Source organism: Juglans microcarpa x Juglans regia, chromosome 1D (assembly GCF_004785595.1).
Source record: "Juglans microcarpa x Juglans regia isolate MS1-56 chromosome 1D, Jm3101_v1.0, whole genome shotgun sequence".
NCBI classification, from domain to species: domain Eukaryota; kingdom Viridiplantae; phylum Streptophyta; class Magnoliopsida; order Fagales; family Juglandaceae; genus Juglans; species Juglans microcarpa x Juglans regia.
Genome location: NC_054594.1, coordinates 16,887,520 through 16,912,920, shown reverse-complemented (window position 1 = coordinate 16,912,920; position 25,401 = coordinate 16,887,520). Strand labels below are relative to the sequence as shown.

Genomic DNA, 25,401 nt, shown 5'->3' with positions numbered 1-25,401 from the left:
TATTTGTGCTGAAGGGTTGAGCAATGTTCTGAATTTTTATCAAAACCAAAAGCTTACAAGGGGAGTGCACGTGAATAGAGGGGCAATAGGATAAACCACTTGCCATTTGCAGATGACTGCATCCTTTTTGGAAGAGCTAAGTTAGAAGAGTGGCATATGATTCAAGAGGTGTTAGAAAAGTATGAGAAAGCCTCAGGGCAATTCCTCAATAAGGAAAAGACTTCTTTATTTTTTAGCAACACCACTAGGGAAGGGGATAGAAGGGTGATAGTGGAAGCTGGAAATTCCGTAGCCTGTGGTAGCTATGAGAAGTACCTGGGTCTTCCTACCCTTGTGAGAAGATCAAAATTCAATACTTTCAGATTTCTAATGGAGAGAATTTGGCAAAAAAATTCAAGTTGGAAAAACCATTTTCTTTCTCAGGTTGGGAACGAAATTATAATTAAAGCAGTTCTCCAGGCCATCCCAACCTACACTATGTCAGTTTTTAAAGTCCCTAAAAAGCTTTATCTTGATATTAACATGTTTTCAAGAAACATCATGGAGAAAGTAGTATTTGTTGGAGGAAATGGGAAAAGATGGGGAAGCAGAATTGAAAGGGGGGTTTAGGCTTCAGGGATTTGGAATCTTTTAACATGGTTCTCTTAGCCAAGCATGGTTGGAGGTTGATTAGGAATCTTATGTCTTTAGTAGTAGTAGTTCTTAAAGAGAAATATTATAGACAATCAAATTTCTTGGATGCTAAGTTGAATTCCCAGCCCTCTTTGATTTGGAGGAGTATTTGGCAGGCCAGGAAGTTGGTGAAGGATGGTATAAGGTGGAGAGTGGGTGGTGGCAGCAAGATTAAAATATGGGGTGAGAAGTGGTTACCTTCTCCCTCATCTTTTTCTATACAATCTCCTATTTCTGTTTTGCAGGCTGAGGCAAAAGTGGAAGAACTAATTGATAAACAAAAGGGAGAATGGTCAAGTTTACCCAATACTACGTGCTGTTTAAACTTTAAAGCCCATAAATAATATAAAGTTCGATCTTTTCCTCAAAATATAAAGTTATTAAATATAATATAAATAATCTAATTTATCAAAATTAATTTATCCATCATATACTTTGTCATATAGACAAGTAGATATATTCTATCACCTAATTAACCATATATATGATTAGTTAATTAACTATAGAATAAATATATGGTTTGACCGAGTCATGACTTGTATAGATCGAAAAGTGGGTATATTTAATTTGGAACCTTACATAATATGGACAAGTGACTTGTGTAGAGAGTGGGTACATTTTGGAACCTACGCAATTTGATTTCACCACGTGACTTGTGTGGACAAGTGGGCATCTTCTGTGACATAGCAGACCTTGGATTCCACGGTAAGCTTAGTCATATTATGAATTAATTAACAGTATATGGAATAATATGATCACGTGATCAAGTCTTGTGTAGGCAAGTGGCAAGTGACAACTTAATCATTTGAGTTAATTAACTCAACATGTGTAACAAGGTCTGAAACCCAATTGGGTTGCACCGATCAAGTGGCTATATTTTGCCTCCAATATATCCACTTGATTTCACCAAATTTCACCTTCAAACTTAAACATCTTTTTCAAAGCTTAAATCTGCATTTAACACATTGGGGGAAAACGAGAGGAGAGGGAGAAAAATAAGAAGCGGCAACTCTAGGTTTTCGTTAAGGATGAAGAACGTGAAAATATATAGATGAATGAATGACCAAAAGAAAACCCTAGATATGAGAGAGTAACATGCATGCGGATGGAAAAGAGTCATGTGGGTGAGGAACTGCTCAAAAACTGATAGGTTTTTCAAGGTTTAAACAAACGGGTGTGGCCATGTTCCGCAAATTACTGGGCCAAAAGCTCAAAATAAAATCACTACCCGATCCATAACATAAAAACCAAAAAAAAAAGAAACCTAAATATCAAGCTCAAATAAATTAAAAAAAAAATCCATAGTCCAACCATACAAAGTCTAGATTCAGGTGTTACAACTTACGTTCGCCGCAACTAGCAACCAGACAAAAAAATTATTAGTACTGAGAAAAAAGTATTTGCAATGAGGTACCATTCTCTCTGTTTTCTATTAGCAGCGTGTAATAACCGTAGAAAATAATATTTTCCGGCAGTTCAACTTGCCGCAAAAATGATTATCTTGGGTGATTTATGGCTCATCTGGAGCCTTATGTGCGACACATTTAGGATTTTTTGCCACCAATATGATCGCCGGAAATAGTTTAGTATTAGTGATATGTTTTGTAAAATCTCTGCGACAGAGTAATTTGGAAACTTTAACAGCGGTCAATCTATGACGCTTAAAAATCGCTATAAATAGTTTTTTTCAGCTAAATTTGTCACCGGGAAAAGAGTTTTTTCTTGTGGACTAGAGAGATGTTAGTTAGAGAACTCATGTAATTATCCATTGAGTACTCCATTTTTCTTGAATTTCTTGGCAATTGAGTGTCCAAAATTTTATTAAACTATAAGTCCAAGTCTTACCAATTATGTGGCTTCGGTTTTTTTAAGACTAATTAGAAAATCTAATTAAAACTCTACACCAGACATGACTCATTCGAACGAAGATATGGACCTAAGCCCATACATAAAATTTGGATAATATGAGACGAGTTTTGCTACTCATTATTCTAATTATCTATTATCTATACATTATATATTTAATAAAAAGAATTAAAAATTAAAAATTTATGTGTGACTTGTGATAGGCCTGTGCAAAAAGTCCGATGGACCGATCAACCCACACAACCCGATTGGATTCACCAGACAATAGTCGAGTTCATCAGGTCCAGATCATCTAACGGGTTCGATAACTCTCATGTCGGTTGAGACCGAACACCAACTATATCATTTTGAGGTCCAAGCTCTTCTCCTCAAAACCCTAGCCACCTCGCCATTTCACCTCACCGTTCATCGTCGCCGTTCGTCGTCGCCGGCCAAGTGTCGAGCAGCCCCACAAGCCAAACATCACTTATTCACCCACGATTAAGTGACTCGAGTCTGGGTATTAACAGATCTGCCTCTTCTTATTTCTCGGAAAAACTTTCTCCTACCATCCTTTCCGTCTTACCCAACACAAATACAAGTGGAGGCATAAAAAGCAAACCTTCTACACAGTCCCAGTGGAAGAAAGGAATCCTTCTCGAAGAACAAGCAGTTCGTAGCCAGCGTCTTTGTGTGGCGGCTTCATGACCCATAAGAACGAGACCCCAGAGTTCAAGATCCCGTGAGCTATTTCGTCCACCTGTGCTTGAGTCAAGTATAGACGACGCTGCCGAAGGAGATATACACGACGTATCCATCGATATGCAGAAGGGTTTGTTCAAGTTCCTGTGCTGACCCTGTGTTCTATCCGGCCAACTCTAATATTGTAGGGTAGGTTGTTTTATTATGGAAGGGAGTGGGACCCAGCTTGTTGCTGACTTCTCATTGGGTTTTGTTTCATTATTGATTGTGTATTGCTTTGATTTTGAAGTGGATAAGAGGGTTTTATATGTTTGGTTGGTTTCTGAGAAACTTGAGGAAACAAATTATACGTGCTGCGAATCCTCCTCAAGAACGGGTAAGGAGTAGTTTAAAAAAAAAAAAAAAAAACCAAACCGATAGGTTTTACTCGACCCTAACCATTCGGGTTGGGTTGGATTATTTTTCTCTGGGACGTGCATGCAGGCCAAGTCGGGTCGGGCCAAAACTTTCTTGGGCGGGCCAATGTGCAGGCCTAATTTGTGAGAATGAAGAATAAGATTTTTCAAACGGGACATTTGGTTATTTAAACAAATATTATCCGGCCAATTCACATGATCAGGAGGATAGGAGAGGAGAAAAGGTTCATTTATTTAGTTCTTTTAAGGCGTGAATCTCTATAAGCACAGTAAACAAAAAAGAAAAAACTCAAAAGAAGAAGAAATATGTATTACGGGCCTATGACATGAAATGTTCAATGCAAATTATAAATTAGTTGGGTAAACTATTCAATATCACTGGCGTGTCCCCTTCATAGAATGTGTATTCATGTGTGGTGGATCAAAATTAATTCTGAGAGCAGTGCATCTATGATATATATGTTTATGCAAAAAACAAATGAACTTCATCATCAACATTTATGTATAATATGTGCTGCGCGCTAATTGACCAAGAGTTGTTTTTTCGCCTGGGAGGGATGGGGGATTGTTATGCTGGTTTAGTTGCAAAGTGTTTTAATTTTGTGAAACGACCCAGCTTTTGTTCCTATACTGTACAATGCCTTCAAGTTCAGTAGGATGCAGTTTTCTGTTTTTTCTAATCAAGCCTCATATATATATATATATATATATATATATATAGAATATAATAAACAATTAGAAGGTACAATAGTCTAAAGGGTGGAAGGCCCTAACAATCATCCCCAAATCAGCTAATACAACACGAGAAAAAGAAAAAGAAAAATATATGAAGCCAATGGCTCCTATCCATTTATCACAATTGTTGTGTTACACTTTGCTGGTCCAGTTTAATTGAAAGAAATGCACACTTTCTTTTCTTCACAATCTTTGGTTAGGACAAGTGGTAATATAAGAAAATAGCATTTAGTAGATGGCGGTCTGATATATCAACAAATAACCATTAGTGGCTGTGAAAACGAGTGGGAACCACATACCACTGCTGGTGAGAAGACCCTTGTTGGATCTTCTCACCAGCAGAACGCGCACCGTGTTTCTATAAATTAACACAAATAGCTTCACATGATTTATTAGTTTTATTAATATCTAAAAATATTAGAGAAAAGTGCTTACCTAATACTATGTGATTTAATTTGGAACCTTATGATATGGACAAGTGACTTGTGTAGAGAAGTGGGTACATTTTGGAACCTACGCATGCAATTTGATTTCACCACGTGACTTGTCATGTGGACAAGTGGGCATCTTCTGTGACCTAACAGAGCTTGGATTCCACGGCAAGCTTAGTCATATTATGAATTAATTAACAGTATATGGAATAATATGATCACATGATCAAGTCTTGTGTAGGCAAGTGGCAAGTCACAACTTAATCATTTGAGTTAATTAACTCAACATGAGTAACAAGGTCTGAAACCCAAATGGGTTGCACCGATCAAGTGGCTATATTTTGCCTCCAATATATATATCCACTTGATTTCATCAAATTTCACCTTCAAACATAAACATTAACATCTTTTTCAAAGCTTAAATCTGCATTTAATACATTGGATTTCATCAACAAATACTGCTTTTAGCAGCCAAATTTATTTACAGTGAAAAGGCCAAAATCTAAATGATATTGCATGAGGTATTATCCAAAAATTTACATCAATAATCACATAATTATGAAAAAAAAATCACAATTTATTTCTGGCGCTTCAAACCACCGGAAGAGAATTATTTCCGAAAGGATAATCGTGGCATAGAAACAAGAGGAGAATACTGGTTGCCGGCAAAATATTACGATTTTCGTTGCAAATAACTTTCAATGGTGAACATTTATCTCGTCAAAAATATATTAGCCGCAATACAAAATAGCGCGCAATATTATTTATGGCAACTTAATTTCGCCACAACTGGCAGTCGAACAAAAAAGTTATTAGTGGCGAGAAAAAGTCGCCATATCAAAGTACTGGCAACGAGGTGACCTTGCCCTGTTTTCTATAAGTGGCGTGTAATAACCATAGAAAATAATATTTTCGGCAGTTCAAATCGCCGCAAAAGTAACTATCCTGGAAATTTATGGCTCATCCGGAGCCCTATTTGCAACACATTTTAGTAGTTTTTGTCGCCAATATAATCGCCGGAAATAGTTTAGCATTTGTGTTATGCTTTGTAAAATCTCCGCTATAGAAAAATGCGGGAACTTTAACAGCGGGCAATCCGTGATGCTTAAAAATCGCCGCGATTACTCTTTCTTGACTATTTTGGCTGATATTTCTGATGAAATACATCACCAAAAAAAGTATTTTTTCTTGTAGTGTCTGAGAGATGTTAGTTTGAGAACTCACATTTAATTATCCATTGAGTACTCCATTTTTCTTGATTAATTTATTGGCAATTTAGTAGCACGTCCAAAATTTTATTAAATTATAAGTTCATGTCTTACCAGTTATGTGGTTTCGGTATTTTTAAGACTAATTAGAAAATCTAATTAAAACTCTATGCCAGGCATGATGGATTCGAATGAAGATATGGACCTATGCCCATGCAGAAAATCCGGATAATATGAGACGAGTTTAATTTCCTATTCATCATCACCACACACCACACACCACATTTATTTTATTTTTTTAATTGTTTTGGTTTCATTTCTTCTAAACTAATTGAAGTATTCCACTCACCATCCATACACCACACATGTAGTAAGAAAAAAAAATTAAAAGTTAAAAAATTATATATAGTGTGTGGGGATGATGACACTACAACATATAAAGTTTTTTGGGATGACAATTTTTGTCCCAAAAAATTGGGATTTCATCCCAAAATATTTCCGTGAAAGAACAAAAACTGTTCCAAGCTTGTTCCAATAATAGTGTCCCAAAACGTATTTTGTGATGAAAATATCAATTTCATCCCAAAAAATATATTTTGGGACAAAATTGAATAGAACCTTTTGATCACGTTTGAACGGAATATTTTTTTTTTTTGGATGCTTGAATTTTGTCCTAGAATAACATTCGAATGTTACTAAATTTACCTTCGAACGTATTTTTTCTTTGAACAGGTCCTTCGTGAGTGATCGATCGTTATTAGTCCGTTTGACCAAATAGGCATGAGAAAACGTTTGAATAAACAGTTTGATAGCTGAACAGGAAGACATTCGAATGGGCCATGACAAGATCAAACGATTTCATATCAGTAGATGTTTGAACATTTAGTTCACGTTCAATGATTCGTTCGCACAATTTCACATGTTGTTCGAACGTTCAATTTTGATTACATTCAAATGTTCTGTATCAATGTTCGAATGGTTTTACTCATCTTGTTCATAGTGTTTTCTCGTTCGAATGGTAACTATTTTATTTTATTCAATAATTAAAAACCAAATAAACATATATAAGATTTAATAAAATACATTACAATTTGTTCAATATCCATTAAACTAGTTTAATAACTACAAACTAAATAAATAGAACAGTAGTAGTAATAGTGATCTTCGTAAAGAAAAAGATCCCAAAATCTGTACATATAGTGTAAATCAATTGTTTGGGGCCTAAATTATTGTATAAGTATCTACATTTGGAGTTGCACATCTCTCCTAAACTCTTCTTTTTATTGTTCTTATTGTTTTATGCGCATTTCTATATTTGCTTATTTTGCCAATTGAGCCTGTAACTCATATTCTACTTCATCATTGATGGTTTTGAACGTGAGCCTTACCATGTAGCGATGCTCCTGCCCTTCACCACTAATTATGTGGAATCCTACCCCTCCACCAGCGTGACAAGAGGAGCCATTCACAAAAAGGATCTAGGGTTTTCTTGTCAGAGCGACGACCATTTCTAGTGGAAAAGTTGAGAATTCGGCAATAAAGTCTGCCAAGGCCTTCCTTAGCAAGTACTCGATGTCAAACTTGTTGAGCTCAATTGACCACCCAACTAATCTCCCCGAGCTGTCTAGTTTCAGCAACACTTTTGCCTGTGGGCTTTCTGTTAACACTTTGATTTAGTGGGCCTGGATGTATGGGCGTAACCTCCTAGCTGCTGTCACCAAGGCAAACGCCAACGTCTATACTCACAGATATCTGACTTCTGCTCCCCTTAGGGCGCGATTTGTGTAGTACACAGGCAGTTGCACTGCCCCTTCTTCATTGACAAGGACGGCTGAAAAGGCAAGGGGGATATCGCTAGATATGTATAAAGTGTGTCTCCTTCCATAGGTTGCAAAAAGCCAATTACATGCGATCATCCAAAAGCAAATGGATGAAAACAAAAGCACAAATTAATCACAAAAGTGAGAAAAAGAAGAAAGGTATGTACGTAATTTGTTTCCTTTTATAGAAGGGAATTATAGGTACATAATTAATTAATGGACTTACTAGTTTTGCTTAATGATTCCAAGCAGTATATAGATCGCACCGCCTGAAGATTGCTAATTCTTTCCCTACACAGAAATAAAAAGCTCGAGATATATATATAATGATTCTATTTACATCCGAGGAAACCTTGACTTTAGACGTACTGTGACCGATGCCGAAGCTGCGTGTCAATTGTCCAGTACGTACGACGTGGTGCGTAGATCATGTAGTGGGTCCAATAATGCTCCTATTGTCGGTGAATCGGTGACATATATATATATATAGATAAATAAAGTTATTAAATATAATATAAATAATCTAATTTATCAAATCATGAGTTAGTTGAGTACTATAGAGGAACATTGTTTTACCTAATGGCTTGAGTAGAAAAGTGAATAATACATTTGAAACGCAATGAGTAGACAAGTGGAATATATTCTATCACCTTAATCATATATATTAATTAACTATACAATAAATATATGGTTTGACCGAGCTAATTTATCATGAAATAATATGGTTTGGAACCTACGCAATTTGATGATTAGGCCACGTGACTTGTGTGGACAAGTGGGTATAATATAATATTCTGTGACATTAAACCCATGCAGTACTTGGATTCCACAGCAAGCAAGCTTAGGACGTCATAATTTGAATTAATTAACAGTATATGGAATAAATGATCATAAATCCAAACGGGTTTCACGTTATACCTAAGATTGTTCATTCGGATTCTGACTCAGAAATCTAGATATACCCGCACCGGAACCCGGATTTCAAATCCGGACCGGGACCTAACTGGGTTGGTCTGGGTCTGACCCGGGCCGAAACTCGGGTGATCCGGATTTTTTAAAACCCGAAAATCTGGGTTATGGGTTAAATCCAATTTTTTTCCCTCCTAAAGGTTCATAGTAACGGATCATACCCGGATAACTCTTTTTCAAGTAAAAACTTGTATTTTATTAAAGTTTTGTCAAGAAAAATCCGTTTGAAAGCAAAATTCTTTTTATGCAAAAGCCTATATTTATTTAAAAAAAATTTAAACCATAATTATTTTTTATATAAAAGTCTTTATTTTATTAAAAACAATTCCAAGAAGTCAAGTTGGAATGCATACTATTTGTGTTCTAAATACTAAATGCATAAATTCATCGATGCATGCATCACAATGCAATCCACTACATATTACATTATTTATTATTTATACATTACTTTACAAAATACAAAATTACAATATATGAATTACAAATTCAGTAGCATGTCCATCAATGATTTAATCTCCATACCAAATAGCAAACTTCAAATAATTGGACTGAAAGAGATCCTGCAAAAAACAAAAGGTTTTGAACAAGGATTATATATATATATATTTTTGATAAGTAAACAAGGATTATATACAAGGATTAAGACAAATTCTACTTACTCAATTAAATATAAAGATGAGAACAAAATCAGCTTTGCTCGATGCTTCTATACAAAGATAAAAGCTGCTAGTTAATGACATCATACCCTTGAAAGCTTAATTATGAAAAATCATTGGAAATTTCTTTATTGAAAGCAACAAAACCTGACTGAAGGGCTAATAGTAAAATCTAGGCATTACCTAATTTACCAAATCAGTGAAAAGATCAATCCAAGTCATGTTCATCATGTGATCCAAAATCTTGCAAAATAGAATGAAAATGACAAATCTGAAAATGTGGCTACAAATATATTTATTTCTTGTTGTGCTATCACTATGACTTTTAAAAAAAAAAAAATATATATATATATATACATATATATATATATATATATTACTCCATCCTTAAGAAATTTGTTAATAAACTTTATATATTAAAACCAAAAGTCAAAGAAATATGTAGATAACCAAACTTGACTAGGGGAAGCACATAAAGTGGTAGGAGATCCAGGTAGGAGATCCAGACTTGATCAGTCTTCAATTCCATTGAATTACAAGCATAAAGGTGCAACTTTGGCCAACTACCGTTCAACTATTACCTAGAATCCAAGCACACAAATGGATTCTCATTTTTTTTTTCTCCAAATACACCCACACTAACAAATATTTTGTAGAGTTTTCATTCAAATAGCTATCCCTAAACAGCCACTTCTCTTAGCAAAACTAATAAACAAGAACCTAAAACAGAGTTTAGATATCCCACCACAATAGATTAGGTTCAATCATTATATAATGAAGTAAATTGTCATGAGAGCCACCTTAGATAGAAATTTTTTTTATATCTCTATTTTGGAGGTTTACCATTATCTTGAATTCTCATGTTAGACCTTATGAAGCCCATTGAAAAACAGACAAGTTTAGAAACTTTCAAACAACCATATCCAATGGTCATATTTATTCAAAACTATATATGCTTTACACAGGACAGAAGCCATACTTCTGAAACATACTCAACATATTTCTGAAGCCAACCCACCTCTCAATGGCCTTAAAACCTCTTGGATTTGATACCCACGGCTCTAGCATTTTGTAGCTAAACAAATCTAAACAGATTTGTTATTTATTTTTCCTTTTATGTACATGGCAACAAACCCAATCTTCCTTTGTTGATTTATTTTTCCTTTGTTTAACTAAACAGATCTAACCCATAAAAATACTCTTCAAACATTCTCATCAAAACAAACCCAAAATCAACAAAGAGAGAAGAAAACATACCCAAGGATGAAGTCGACGGCATGAGGATGAAGACGACGCAGCAAACCCAGATAGAGCACCCAACAGTTGTTAGATCTCCCCAATAGCCACCAGCATCCACTAGTTTGGGACCCTCTTGCAAATCTGGAAACGGAAAAAATAATATATTTAAAATCAAATATTAACGTGAACATTTACCCAAGAGGGTCTCAGTAAACACATATAGGAGACCAATCGGGAAAATATTTGCTAAAAGGCCAGGGGCGAGACAGATCGTGTCATCGTGGACCCATGGTCACTAGTGGGGAGTGAAGAATGAAAGAGAGACGACAACGGCTGAGGTTTTTCATGTGTGAGAGAGGTCACTGGTGGGGAGTGAAGAACGACACATGGTGGTGGCTAGGGTTTTGCCTGAGAGAGAAAGAGAGAGAGAGTGGATGGGAGACAGATGCGAAAGAGAATGAGGGTTTGGGTTTTCTTTTTTAAAAACACCCGGGTACCGGGTTTAAAATCCGGGTTCTGGGTTTTAAATCAGGTACCCGGTCCGGATATTTTCGGATTTTGCTATCCAGGTACTGGTCCGGAGCTAGGAACCAGAACCCGATTATCTGGGTTTCGGACCGGGTTGGAAAAAAATCCAGCCTGGTTGAACGTGCCCAGACTTACACCATGTGTGACCAAGTATGGTGTAGGCAAGTGGCATCTTAATCAATGGAGTTAATTAACTCAACATGAGTAACAAGGTCTGAAACCCAATTGGGTTGGACCGAGTCATGACTTGCGTATATAGACAAGTGGATATTTTGCCTACTTTAATATATCCACTTGATTTCATCAAATTTGACTTTCAAACTTAAACATCGTTTTCAAAGCTTAAATCTGGATTAATACATGATTGGAATTAAAATAACCGAAACGAAAGAAATTAAAGACGTTTCTCGGTCGCTCGGTGCAATTGGTGGACCACACGCAAGCTTACCGTGTTTATAATGTCTGTATGTATATATTGATGCACATGAGGCGCGCGTCATTCATGCATAAAATTGTGATGTCAGGTGATAAAATATAGAGAAAAATATTTAGTTTACAAAAAAAATTTTACAAACTGATAAATCTCGATTATTTTATAATAAATAACGTTTTTTATGATAGATTGTAATGTTTTTTTTTTAAATTAGATAGATTTGACGTATCACATTAATAAATATTTTTTAAAACACTTTTTTATAAAATCTCTATATAGACTTGGCACTTCTCTAAAATATAATAATACTGTAACTTTATGATGATTAAGGATCATGTGCATATTTCTTTTATAAGAGATGTAAGTTAGATCAGAAGTCACATTTTTTTTTTTTTTTTTTTTTATAACAGAAGACTTTCATTGATAAAATCAGATTACAAACGAATTTGATCCAACCAACCAGTTTGAGAAATACAAAAAGGAACAGAACCCATCCACATCTCAACATGGTCTACAACCTTCCATGCATTTTTTGCCATTTGGTGAGCAACTGTGTTTCCCATCCTCAACACATGTTGAACCTGGAAAACTTCAAACTGTTGCATCATTTGTTTAACCACTTTGATTAGGTTCCCCAAAGATGACAAGGATTCCCCCTCTTGCTTGTAGAGCTTCAACCATTAATAAACTATCACTCTCAAGGATGATCTTAGAAATCCCCAACTGGACATTGAACTGCAAACCATTAAACATTGCTAATAGCTTCACAGCTTCAGGATTCCCCACCTCATTCTCACTCTTGCTCAAAGCCATTAGCACATTTCCCACTACAACAAATTTGAACTATTGGGATGATTTTTCTTTGAAATGAAATGAAAATCGTCCTAAAAAATAAGTTCTAAGGACAAAATTTTGATTTCGTTCCAAAAAAATACTGAAACATGCAGACCGTTTGAACACGTTCAAACGGTATACTTAGGGACAATAAATTTCATCCCTAATAAAATAATTATTCGAGGTTGGGAAAAAAACTGGCGCGTTAAGCACAGGAAACTAATTTACGGTTTGAACATCTATCTACACCGTTCGAACATGTAGATTACCAATTCTTGAATGGTGTATAGGGTTCGAATGGTCAGTTAATGTTTGAATGGTAATATTGTGTTCGGACGGTGACACTAATTTAATAAAACATTTAATCAATTAAAGAAATAATGATAGTAATCAACAATTAATTTATAGAAAAAAAGATATAATGCATAATTAATTAAACTTACAAAACATCAAATATTGTCCATACCAAAAATAAAGCAAAATACAAATAAAAGATATAAAATACTATATCCCCAACTCTTTGTGGACATCCTTGATTGCATCTATTTTTGCTTCTATCTATGTCAATCGAGTAGATATCGTCTCCTGAGTCCGAGACACATGATCAACATTCACAGTTAACTCAGAAATGGCACCTGTCATCTCTGTACGTAAGCCAGAGAAGGTAGTCTAGATCTTTGTACGTACTATATCAGCAATCTAATCAGAGTAACGGTGTGTGATGTCTTGGGTTGCGTGGATGTTTCACTGGCCCATACTCCATTATTAGTTGGTTCATGTGCATCTCTAGTCTGACTCTAACACTACAAGATTTATGGCCTTTTGCCATGAATTCTTTTTCCAAGACAGACGGTGGTGACATCCGGTATTGACTTTCGCTCTCCATGTGAAGGACTGATATTTTGATGAATTAGACCAAGTAGATGCTTAATGTTGGTGGTTGAAACATGACTTGATCCATTGCCATTCATTTTAAACAGTAATTCCAAAGCAAAAAAAGACAAGGCACACTCAAGAAGTGGGACACTCTCCCTCTTATCATTGGAGGTTGAGCTTTCAACACGAGTAATTTCATGTTGTTTGTTAAGGCTTGCCTTACTCATTTCAAACAATTCAGTAAGAATGAAGAATGGAAGTTGATTTTCAAATAATAGCAGATCACGGATTATGCTAGGAAGCATCCAATCCAATTTGAAGATTGGTTCTAGTTCACGCGTATTGTAGAACAATCCAAGGATGAAACACCCATCAAGTATCATCATTTCTACAAACTCGTTTGAGGAGATTTTAGGGAACTGATCTGCATAGAATTTACGAGCTCTTTCTTCGTTGTGTCTCATGGATGTGATGTATCTTTCAACACTAGTCTCATTCCCCCTTTTTAGCATTTCTTTGAGAAGTCTCAATTTGTGTCTTTCCATAAAAGCTAGGTGATCTTTGCCATGGTGGAAAGGGCCAATGGCAAGCAAGTGAGGTTCGTATGCCTTCTCGTTTACCATTCGTAAAGGGCGGTGAACTTCAAATACACTACACTTTGGAGCAATTGGAAAACTCAAGTTCACCAACTTTTCATCAATCGAGACATAATGATCAAAAGGCGTTATATTATTCTAAATAATCCGTACCATGCATGTCTGTTACACGCAGAATGTAGAAAATAGTCTGTCAATAATAATATTGAATTTCAAGCAAAAATTATACATGACATTCATCTAATAATAATCCAAATGCTTAAGCTCAAGATGAAGATCAACAACGAGTCACTTTAGCTCATGGTAATGGGATAAGGATGTTAATTCCCCATTATCTTCTCTTCGAAATTGGTAGTTCTTTCTTCTTTCTTCGAACACCAATTAAGTCTGATAACGTGCATGGCATGGTGCTAAAATATATAACAATACAATTAGATTCAATGCATTTTTCCGCAGCAAATCACCAGTACTCAATCTTACATTACCTCAGAAACCTTAACTCATGAGTATATTCTGTGACCTTAATTTGCATTAATTAACTGAATATGCATGCAATAATATGATCATAAATCCAAATGGGTTCCACGTACCATGTGGTCAAGTCTTGTGTAGACAAGTGGCATCTTAATCATTTCAAGTTTCAACAGTAACCCAATTGGGTTAATGCACCGAGTCATGACTTGCGTTGACAAGTGCATAGCATGGGTATATTTTGCCTCCTTCAATATATCCACTTGATTTCATCAAATTTGACCTTCAAATTAAAGTTAAACATCATTTTCAAAGCTTAATTCTGCATTAAAATAACCGAAAAGAAAGAAAAGACGCTTCTCGCTTGGTCGGTCGGTGGAGTTGGTGAACCACGCAAGCTTACCGTGTTTATAATGTCTGTATGTATATATTTATGCATACAATTGTGATGTCAGATGATAAAAATATTTTTACAAACTGATAAACAATGTGTTTATTTTATGATAGATTGTAATGTTGATTAACTTTATGTTGATAAAGGATGAGCATTTTTTTTTTTCAGAGAGATGTTAGTTCGAGAACTCACAATATTTTATCCATTGAGTACTCCATTTTTCTTGAATTTCTTGGCAATTGAGTAGCACGTCCAAAATAAGTTCAAGTCTTACCAATTATATATGTGGTTTCGGTTTTTTTAAGACTAATTAGAAAATCTAAAAACTCTATACCGGGCATGATGAATTTGAATGAAGATATGGACCTAAGCCCATGAGGAAAATCCGGATAATATGAGACGGGTTTTGCTACAGATCATCATTCACTACAACATAATTGCTTTTTAGTGAAGGTTGGGAAATTGTGACAGTCCCCAAACGCTTGGTGCCAATGTTCGAACGTTAGTAAAATTATAAATTTAAATTAAATATGACTCTAATTTAAAAATGATGTGGTTTTTATAGTGCATAATTTGTAAACAAGTCTAAAAAATTGTAATATATATTTATATACACACAATTTGTAAAATATAATTATATCTTTCTATGTATAAATATATATTTATATATACATATATAAATATATATTTATGTAACTATATATATTTGAAGTGCAGTGATTTAGTATTAAAGTTGAAAAATCTAACATTAAAAAAGATTGAGAATTGAAATTAAAAAATAATAGATATATTAAATAATATTGTTCCATACATATATTAAAAGCAAAATACAAACTATGATAGAATTTCGTAAACAACACTCAGCCGAATGCGTTGTTCACGAAATTCGTACTCTGTATCTCCTCAGTCAAGCTATCAACCTTCTTGTTGAGGATACCTACACGATGTGCTATTTCGGCGACAGACTCCTCTGCAGCCAGGATCTGTCGATCGATATGTGCAGTTCAACTGTGAGATCACCGCATCAACCCAAGCAGGCCGTGCATCTCCCGAAGATGTACTCGTTGGCTGCTGACTACTACTCCCCACACAGGGCCCGGGCTGCGTCCGAGGAGCTAGATCTGCTACAGGGGGTGGCTGATGTCGAGGATACCCTCTCGTCTGTCCAATGATACGTCGATGCGCGCTCATGTCGAGGGGGCTCATCTGATCTGTGACCCACTCCTCAGGTTGAAGTGGCACTCTCCCAACAATTAATAGCCAGCTGATGATGACACTATATGGGAGGTTGTTCGTAGAAATGATGCTCGCCTCGTAACGGATCCTCTCAAAGATGCGCAGTGGCAAATCGATGGGATCTCCACGTGCCATTCGTATCAAAAACTGTGCCCAAGTCTGACTAAATGTGGTCTTATGCGCCATAGGATCCAGGTTTGTTGTAACAATAAGCTGCAATATGCGGAAGAAAGGTAGCAGATGTATTTGGTTGAATGCGTTCTCCCTCTCGATCTGCATGCGGTCTCTCCCGGTGGGGATGTAGAAATCCGCGCATCTACTCCATCAAATTGCACAATTGAAGGGAGAAATAAAAAACCTTGCACATATTTACATTCAAAACTTTGCCGGCATAAAAGTTTAGCAGGCCTAGTCACTGAAGCCAACATGTTAACGCTGAAGAGATAGATGATCATATTTCACAAGTGAGCAACAGAGATGATGAGTGAATTCTTGGCAAGTTAACCAGACACAAGTCTAGATAAGGCCCCAATCAAAGCTTTTACTTGAACAAAAATACAGAAAATGTTCCCTAGAGGGCTAGAGGCAAGTATGAAGTATGGCTACGCTATTGAAAAAAATCCATTCATTCAACAAAACACATTATATTTTGCATACAAATTTGAAAATGGCAAATGCCGAATGATATAGGTTTATATATATATAGATATTTTTGGGAAAAATATGCCTTTTACCCACCACAAACTACCGCTCCTTTTCATTTTACACCTTACTACATGAGTTCCAATTTTGGACCCAAAACTACTGGTATCTTTCACTCTGTACCCTCAATTCAAATCTAACTGTTAATTTTTTTTTTTTAAATAAGTAGGAATAAGGCCTAAAAACACCATAGAGTTGTTGAGCCATTCCTAATTGCTTCGCCTATGTCATCTCCAGCAACTCAAATGTCTGAAAACTCTTAATAAGGTATATTTGAGATTATCAACAATTTCGGGTACATAAAGCTACGTGAGTTAAGAACCAATAGTGTACGCGGTTTCAAAGAAAAGGTCAAGATCATTACTCATACTGCTTTTTTTCAAAAACTAAACAAAATTACTGAACAAATATTTAATATCGGACAGCCAAAAGATTTTAGCATCCAAAATAAAGGAAAAATAATAATAATCAAAAGCTCCAGTACCTGTAGTTTAGGAATAGAAAAATTCTTGGTATATATCAGCCATTGCGGGGATGGCCGTCGGTGGGTGTCGCTGGGCCGAGGGATGGCCGTTGTGGGGTGGCTCTAGGTAGGCGACGCGATGCGGGTGCTGGGGCGACGCAGGATGTGTAAATTCGAAGGGCGACAGGGGAGGAACGAGGGGTGGTGCATGACAGAGGGATGGGCGGCGCGGGACCAAGTGATGGCTGTCACAGGCGTTGGGCGACACGGTTGCTGCAGACGCGGGATAAGCCTATAATTCAAAATGCATTGAGTATTTGGGTAAAGAAAAACTCTTTACATCAGCATACTGTTTGGCTGCAGCCGCAGCACACCTAACGTGTCAAAGAAAAAAAAATTTCCCCCTTCTCCTCACAGTTGATACTTACCGCCCACCGAAAACCCTCACCCATTTGAAATTCTTCCATCATCTCCCCCACCCCCACCCCCACGTCACCCATTCTCTCCCCCACCCCCAGCGTCGCCCATCCTCTGCAAAGTTGCCCCGTCGCCTTCGACTCTCACTCTGCCCAACACCCCCTCCATTGCTAGATCCTTTGTTCATCCTCCCTCCCTTCATCCTCATCCGCTCATCCCTATGATTTCCCCATCGGAAATTCCCTCGATCCTTTGTTCACGAGCTGAGAATGAGCAATACTTGCAGTTCTCCTCTTTCTTGGTGTACAAGTCATAGAAGCCTGACTCTATCTTGATCGATGGGTCTCCACGAAAGTTCGCCGGGTGGAGAATATCTTTGAGATCACATACCCATTCGAGGAACATCACCGTGCCTCTCCGTGCAATGAGAATTTTGTGCCACCCTAGCCGTTTGATCTCTTCCTCGTTGCTACTCATCTTCGATTTTTGGGAGAAATTGGGGAGGTTGATGTTTGAAGTTGCGTATAAATACCGGCTGATTTTGTAGCCTCTGTTTGCCATGTAGAGCTTTTCGAAGAAATGGGCTCCTCGGTATTTGCAAGTGCCACTGTACTTGGAGTGAGGATTCGTAGCAAGCTTGTGCGAATTGTTAACAATTTGACTGGATTGCGTTGTTGTGGATTGTGTATTGAAGAAAATTTTGGTTTTCTTCTGTTTTTAGTTAAGATGAGGTACAATTTTGTGGAGTATCGCTGTCTTGACTTAAAAAAAAAAAAAAAAAAAAAATTGCATTTTTGAAGGAGCTATGATGAATTGAATAGGCTTTAGCTTAATGTATTGTTACATTGAAGTTTTTTTTTTTCAGTTATTGTATAATCTTCCTTCTAAGGAATCGATTTATTTAAAATTTTGACTTTTGGTGTCTGTTTGTTGTTTTATGAATCTTTAGAAACCAAGCTCATGTTCTATCATGAATAGTTGCTTAGGAATTTGTTTTGTCTTCAATTGTTTTTGTAAGGTTCCTGAAGCAATCTATGATTATTAGCAGTTTCAATTCTGGGGCTTTTTTTGTTTTTTTACATATTTGCGGAAAAGTGATGGAAATAAACTCTCTAATTGTACTCGGGACAGCTTTAATATGAGGTTTTTGTGTGGTTTTTAAAGGTTTTTGGGTCCGCAAGAAGAAAAGAAGGAAATAAAAATATTACTGGCTTGGTTTTTGGTTTTTGTGTGAGAGGTAGCTTAATGAGGTAAAGGAATAACTTAGAATGAAGTTGCTATGCCAACAAACCAACCACGATCAATCAAACTTGGTAGTCTAAAATCACCACCAGTACCCCAAAAAAAGAATTTTTGGCATGAAGATGAGCTTAATTTGGTTGATTCTTTCTACTTGGATATCATCTGTCAAATAATCAAGTCCAGGCGATAACTTTCTTCAATACAAGAGCGTGGTAGAGGATTGGATGGATTGCAATTTGCAAAAGAAAGAAGCCAACTTGTTTGATTTCACTCTCATAAATTATGCTTGTTCAGCCAATCATATCTTAGTCTAGCACATCTTTTCTTAGAAGGTAATGAGAGAGAACTGGACCAGCACTTCTAGCTAACAAACGGTATATAAGCTATAATTTTTCTAGTGGCCAATATCTTCAATTAATAGCAAAGTGATATCCTTTCAATGTCATGGATTGGTCGCACTAGCTTGGAACTAAATAATATGCGAATGAATTGAATTGGGCAGGGATAGATCAACTACCAACAAAGCAGCACTCCACCATACAGCTCCCCTATCACTCTGCATTTTTCACATGGATCAGTGCATTGATATTTGAACAACTTCATAGAAACCGATTTTAGCAATCCCACGCCAGAGGGAGACGACACTACTACTCTTTGAGCTTTCTGTGAATGGGCTCTAATATTTTGCCTCTCTATTCAACCAATGATAGATCCTCATATGCTCTGTCTCCATTGTTATCTTCAACATGTTACAGAGAGGATCTCCAAGATCAGCTCATTAATATCATTTCACACAAAAACACCTCAAATTCATTGCTATAAATTTAGCCATAAATTCTTCTAAGAGGAGATAAAATAAACATTTCTTCCACAGATAATATACATAGTTCAATAACAGCTCAATTTCAATTAACATAGGAAATTAGGTAAAGTTGATCACAATCTCAGTCCAGCATACACAATTCTCAATTCTGCAGCTCTGCTGCGTTCAGAGTGGACTAGACTCCCTGTGTGCATCAACTCGCAAAAATCGCACATAGGGTGATCGTGTTAAGAAGTTCTTGAATGGATTACATCGTGGTCTCTTATATATGGTGTACATTGCTCTAAAAATCAGTATCAAAACAAGAAACCACGACCTTTGAAACCATGAACCTCGTGAAAGGGATGTAGCTCAAGCTATACCTACCATTCACAGACTAAGAAACGGGAAATTATATCAATAAATCTGCACCAGTGACGGATGGACAGAGAAGTTACAAAATGCTTATAACTGTTCGAATAGGAACCATAACAGAAAAGGAAAATTAGCATTTATCTAAGCATCAATTCAAAACTACTAAACATCTAGATTGTGGCATCTTAATTTATGTTCCTGTTAACTAAAATCTTTTATCCATATAATCATGTTTTCAAAGCAGGTTTCCCATCTTTCAACATAAAGCAGAAAGAAAAGCTTACAAATTGCTTCAAAGCACATCTTTCAATGTAATAGTAGCCAAAACGCAAGTGTCTACAACTCAGATATAAATAACATATGATAACAAAAAAAATTGCATATAATTCAACTAATAAACCCTAAGAGCTGTATTTCATATAGAATTGCACAAGAATCAAATAGAACAACCCAATGGGGTGAAGATTCTGCATATAGCTTCTGATTATTTTAAATGCAAGCTCAACTCACAATAATTTATAATCAACAAAACAATATCATTAAAGTCATTTTGGGGACAAAACTGTCCCCAAAATTCTGCATCAAGCAAATAATTGTACCAAGAAACTTGTATGGAACAAAATAAATCCAAAAACAAATGATCAGAACATCGGAAATATTGATATTTAGCACATACAAGGTCATTTAAAAAAATCAGCAAAGAAACAATACCAAAACGATTTGTGATATCTTTATTTGTTCAATAGGCTTGCACACCGCATATATTGGCAGTTCATCTCTTAATTAATAGAATGTATTAAATAATATTGTAAAATACATCATTACATCAAATATATATATAATTGTTTACAAAAACACCCTTTTCAAAAGTACAATTCACAAAACCTCCTCTCACAACACAGTGTAATACAAAAATCTACAATCCCAAAATCTGCATCCTAAAACAAAAAAAGTTCTCAATTTAATAGACCTAATCCGAATATTTTGCATGACAGTAAGGCTTTTCTCCTTCTAAATTTGATATGAGAGAAATGGGTTATGATGATGTCATTTTTTTTACTGATAGTACTCACAGACCTGGACAACACCTTAGAGAAGGCAATCTTGAAAATATGTGACGCAACATTGAGGTAGGAGCCAAAATTTGGGTAGCAGCCTAAAGAACACTAAATTACAGTTCGACAAATACTACTCACAACCATGGATAGCACTTTAGAATCTTGCTTCCATCATTATTTCAATCATACAGCCTCTAATCCGAGTAACTGTTTTCAGTCCCCTCCTATATTGGGAACCTATAGTGCTTCCCATCTTCAAGTTCAAGGACTCACAGATCTCTCTCTCTCTCTCCTCTTTTATTCTACCACAAACCAAAAGGCTATTTCCTTTGTTTCTACATAAACCCGCATTATAGTTTACAACTTGGCCTCATCAACTTCGTTTAGCCTACAAAGTCCCAATCTTCATGTTCAAGGACCGATCGATATCACTCTCTCAACAACTATTGATTTAGAAAAAGACCTAAATGAATGATTGAATATTCAAATTTGTTGTCCATAGAGTAACCCTCTGCATGATATAGTGCCAGCAAAGAGTCGAATTTATCCAAGTTAATTCCTAGAATATTTAATAATCCCAATCAAGCAACCAAATCAAAGAAAGGTTAATATGCACCAACAAAGTTGATGATCATAACAGAATGTGGTGGGACAACCAGAGAAATACATATGCCAAAGGGACAGATACAAAGAAAACAATAAAAAAGGGAAACTTTTCATAACTGGGCCTAACTGTTTTCAATACTATTGCTGATTAAACAACATAATTTTATTAAAATCTGCAAAGACCCACCACTTGCAAAAAAAAACTATTAGGCAGAATGGTTGAAAAATGCTTGTCTTTACGGCGTATATTATTTGTTTAATACTTCTTTAGATCCACAAAGTTTTGAGTTGGCAAAATCAATATCCCTACATCCAAAAAAAGTTATCAAGCATCTTCTTTTTATCCAGCAAACAAAAGGAAAAATGTCCTATTCGAAACTAAAATCAGTACTCCAAGGGAAATGCTTATGCACATAACACCAACCGAAACTAAAATCAGTACCATTTGATTCAGCATCTGAACTGAGGTTCACAATATGGAAGGAAAAATGGTTAATCAATTACCTACGAAGCTGGGCAGGGGCGGCGGCAAAACAGAGCTCCACCGTAGATGTGTCGTTGTCCATTAAATCAGTTCATGGGGAGGGGCGGTGCTAGGCAGACGGATGAGAGTTGCAAGGTGGCGCTGAACAGATGGACGGCGTCGCGGGGTGGCGCTGGGCAGAGGGATGGCGATGCGGGTTGCTGGGCGAGAGAGAAGGGGGGTCTTCGCGTGATGCATCCTAGTTTGCCTCATTCAATGAACTCTTGGGGAGTGGCGGCGCTGGGCAGACGGAGGATGGTCGTAGCGGGGTGGCGCTGGGCAGGCGACACGGGTGCTGGAGACGAGGGATGAACCTAGGATTCGAAATGCATTGACTATTTGGGTTTGGGTAAAACGAGTCTTTCCATCAGGAGGGAAAATGCACGTTTTTCGGTGGCGGTGGGCAGAGGAGACGGTGACAGTGGCGGTGGCGGTGGCGGTGGGCAGAGGAGGTTCGATGCGGGCGGGGAGAAGATTCGACGCGGGGGCTAAATTCGAATTGGGAAGTAAAAACACTATCGTGCAAAACACACGTTTTGCATTTGACAAAAAAAAAAAAAAATGACAGCTAAGATGTGCTACAGATCAGCTGTGAACAGTAAGCTGATCAGTAGAAGAACTCTTGGGTAAAACGAGCGTTTAGAAAAAAAGATAAAAATAAATAAAAAGACAACTACGGATCGTTTACTCTCAGGCCCCGCACCTTAGTGATGTATTTCAACGCCCACTCCATTCCAACCTCACATGAAACCCCTTATGTAACACCCTGGCCTTTGGATTTTTTATTTTTTTCTCCTTCCCTTTCTTTTCCCTCTTGCCTCCGCCAGCCCCGATAAACTTCCCCAATTTTTCTTCCCTGTTTTTCACGTAGCCACGACGTCGTTTGAGGTGAGCTTCGTCTTTCCGCATGCATTTTATCATTCCGACAGTTTTTTCACTTTTAATTTTTGCACTCCCAAAAATTCCTCCAACTAAATCTCCATTATCTTCACGTCTAGGCAGTTTGAACTTCCTTTCCGTTTTTGAGTCCTCCTTTATTTCGTTTCCGTCCATCACTCAGGTATCTCCCTCTCTACTTTTTATTGTCTTATACTTGATTTGCATTTCTATATCCAATCTGACAAACTCTCTCTATCCATGTCTCTCATACTCTCGGTTCTCTCTCTCAGAGTCTCTCTCATTCACTGCAAACCTCCATGCAGACATCGTAGCCTGGGGCCATCACTCACTACTGCGGCATCGCCAACCATCCCGCACGGCCACCATCACGCCAACCTGTGGCTTCCACAGATGGACCGGCGAGCCACTACCTCGTACACACCACCACCATGCAAGCCTCCCACGTTCCCACGGTTCCAACCACCACTTCACGATGAGAGCTCCACTTTGCCGCTACCCTTCACCGTGAAACTCAAGCCACCATCGCATGCTAAGAGGCCTCTGTTTCCACTTGCCAAAAACAGAGCATGCTTTCCTTCTAACTTTGCCTCCATGCAAGCCACCCAGTCACTTGCCGTCTGTACACCGTAGCCCAGCCGTGAACCCGCTAGTGGAACCACTGCAGATCACGAAGCAAGATTCTATGGTCGGACTACAGCCCCCTTTGCAAGGTCCGTAACTCCCTCTCCCTCTCTCTCTCATCACTTTCTCTCTCTTGTCCAGTGCCATGCCGCCGTGCTCACCACCGTCGATCCCTGCCCAGCTCACTGTCTTGTCACGCCTCTCAGCCTCCCTCAATGAGTATGCCTCTGTGATTCTCAGTTTTGATCCTGGAGTTCCTTTTATTTTGTCCCACATTTTTTTTCTTGTTTCTAGCCGTAACCAACGAGCATGGATGTTGATGTTTTTATTTTTCCAAAACGCCCTTTTCATTTAGATGATTTTAGATTGGACTGATTTTATATTAAACTTGTGTTAAGTGGGCTTTGTTTGAAGTATAAGAATTTACATTTCCGGATTCAAGTTAAATTACTAAATATTTTTACAATTTGATTTTGGTAGTAAACTGTAAGTATTTTAATCTCTTTTTTTTTTAAGCACTTTAAGCCTATTATACGAAATAAACCTTGTATGGTTTTAAATTAGATATGATTAGTAGTTTGTAATGATTTTTAATATAAATATTATTAAATATATTGTATGAACTACTAATGTTTAAAGAAATCTACAATTTCCTCCTACGCTATATGTTAGTGATATTAAATTATGATTTCAAAAATAGTTTATAAATATATGAGTTTTAAATATGATTAAGTTAATTTTCAACATGAATCTAAGTTATTTTACCATATTTGATAAAATTCTATTATGATAAATTAAGAATATATATAATAATAATAGTATATATTAGATTTCTGATATCTTAATAATTATCAAAGCTATTTTTGGTAGTATGAATTTAAGTAGATGGAGAGTTTTAGCAATTCTTTTAGAAGTTTAGTAACGCTTAGTGTTCTGTGTAGGTGACGATTGGCATTCATTCAGCACGATTGTGGAAAGATTCAGAATAGTTAAAAAGTCCAAGTAAGCGGGGTTCATATACTAGTTTTGCATAAAAGAAATGAAATGAGGTTGACTTTAAAAATATGCATTTTGTTCTTTAAAAGAAATCTGAAAACGACCTCAGATGTTTGTTCTGCTTATGCATAAATTCTATATAAGAGAAAGTATTTTCTTATCATGACTAGTGTAGACATAAGCTAATTTTGTGCATTCTATTTCTGAATTATGCAAAAAGAGTGAATATAAAAATCTAAAAGTTTTTGCTATGAATAAATGAAGATGTTTTGATTTTGTTTATTTCGAACATGTGAAATGATCTGAAGTTATTCAGTATTTTGTTTTGATATGATGTGTCATCTGAAAACCTTAGCACGAAGTTTTGATTCTGTATCTGAATGTGATCTGATCCGATGATATTCCGTTCTATTTCTTTTAAGGCCCAGTCACGGGTATAACGGTGGTTTACAACCATACCACAGGGTGAAACATGGTATATGGCCCAACCACGGGTATAATGGTAGTTTATAACCCTACCACTGGGTGAAACATGAAATACGGCCCAGCCACAGGTATAATGGTGGTTTATAACCCTACCACGGGGATGAAACATGATAAACAGCCCAGCCACACGTATAATGGTGGTTTACAAC

The 25,401-nt window shown here is 36.7% G+C and overlaps 2 long non-coding RNA genes across 2 annotated transcripts; one reads left to right on the top strand and one right to left on the bottom strand.

Annotated features, from left to right (window-relative positions):
* The first annotated feature begins 765 nt into the window (after window positions 1–765).
* Window positions 766–17,359, top strand: LOC121235042. The gene is made up of 3 exons (XR_005934494.1): window positions 766–777; window positions 7,346–7,348; window positions 17,245–17,359. It is a non-coding gene; the product is annotated as an uncharacterized LOC121235042 (long non-coding RNA).
* A 2,414-nt stretch (window positions 17,360–19,773) lies between these two features.
* LOC121235037 lies at window positions 19,774–22,759 on the bottom strand. Its single transcript, XR_005934493.1, has 2 exons — window positions 22,231–22,759; window positions 19,774–20,084 (listed from the first exon to the last, which is right to left on the bottom strand). It is a non-coding gene; the product is annotated as an uncharacterized LOC121235037 (long non-coding RNA).
* Between the last annotated feature and the right edge of the window lie 2,642 nt (window positions 22,760–25,401).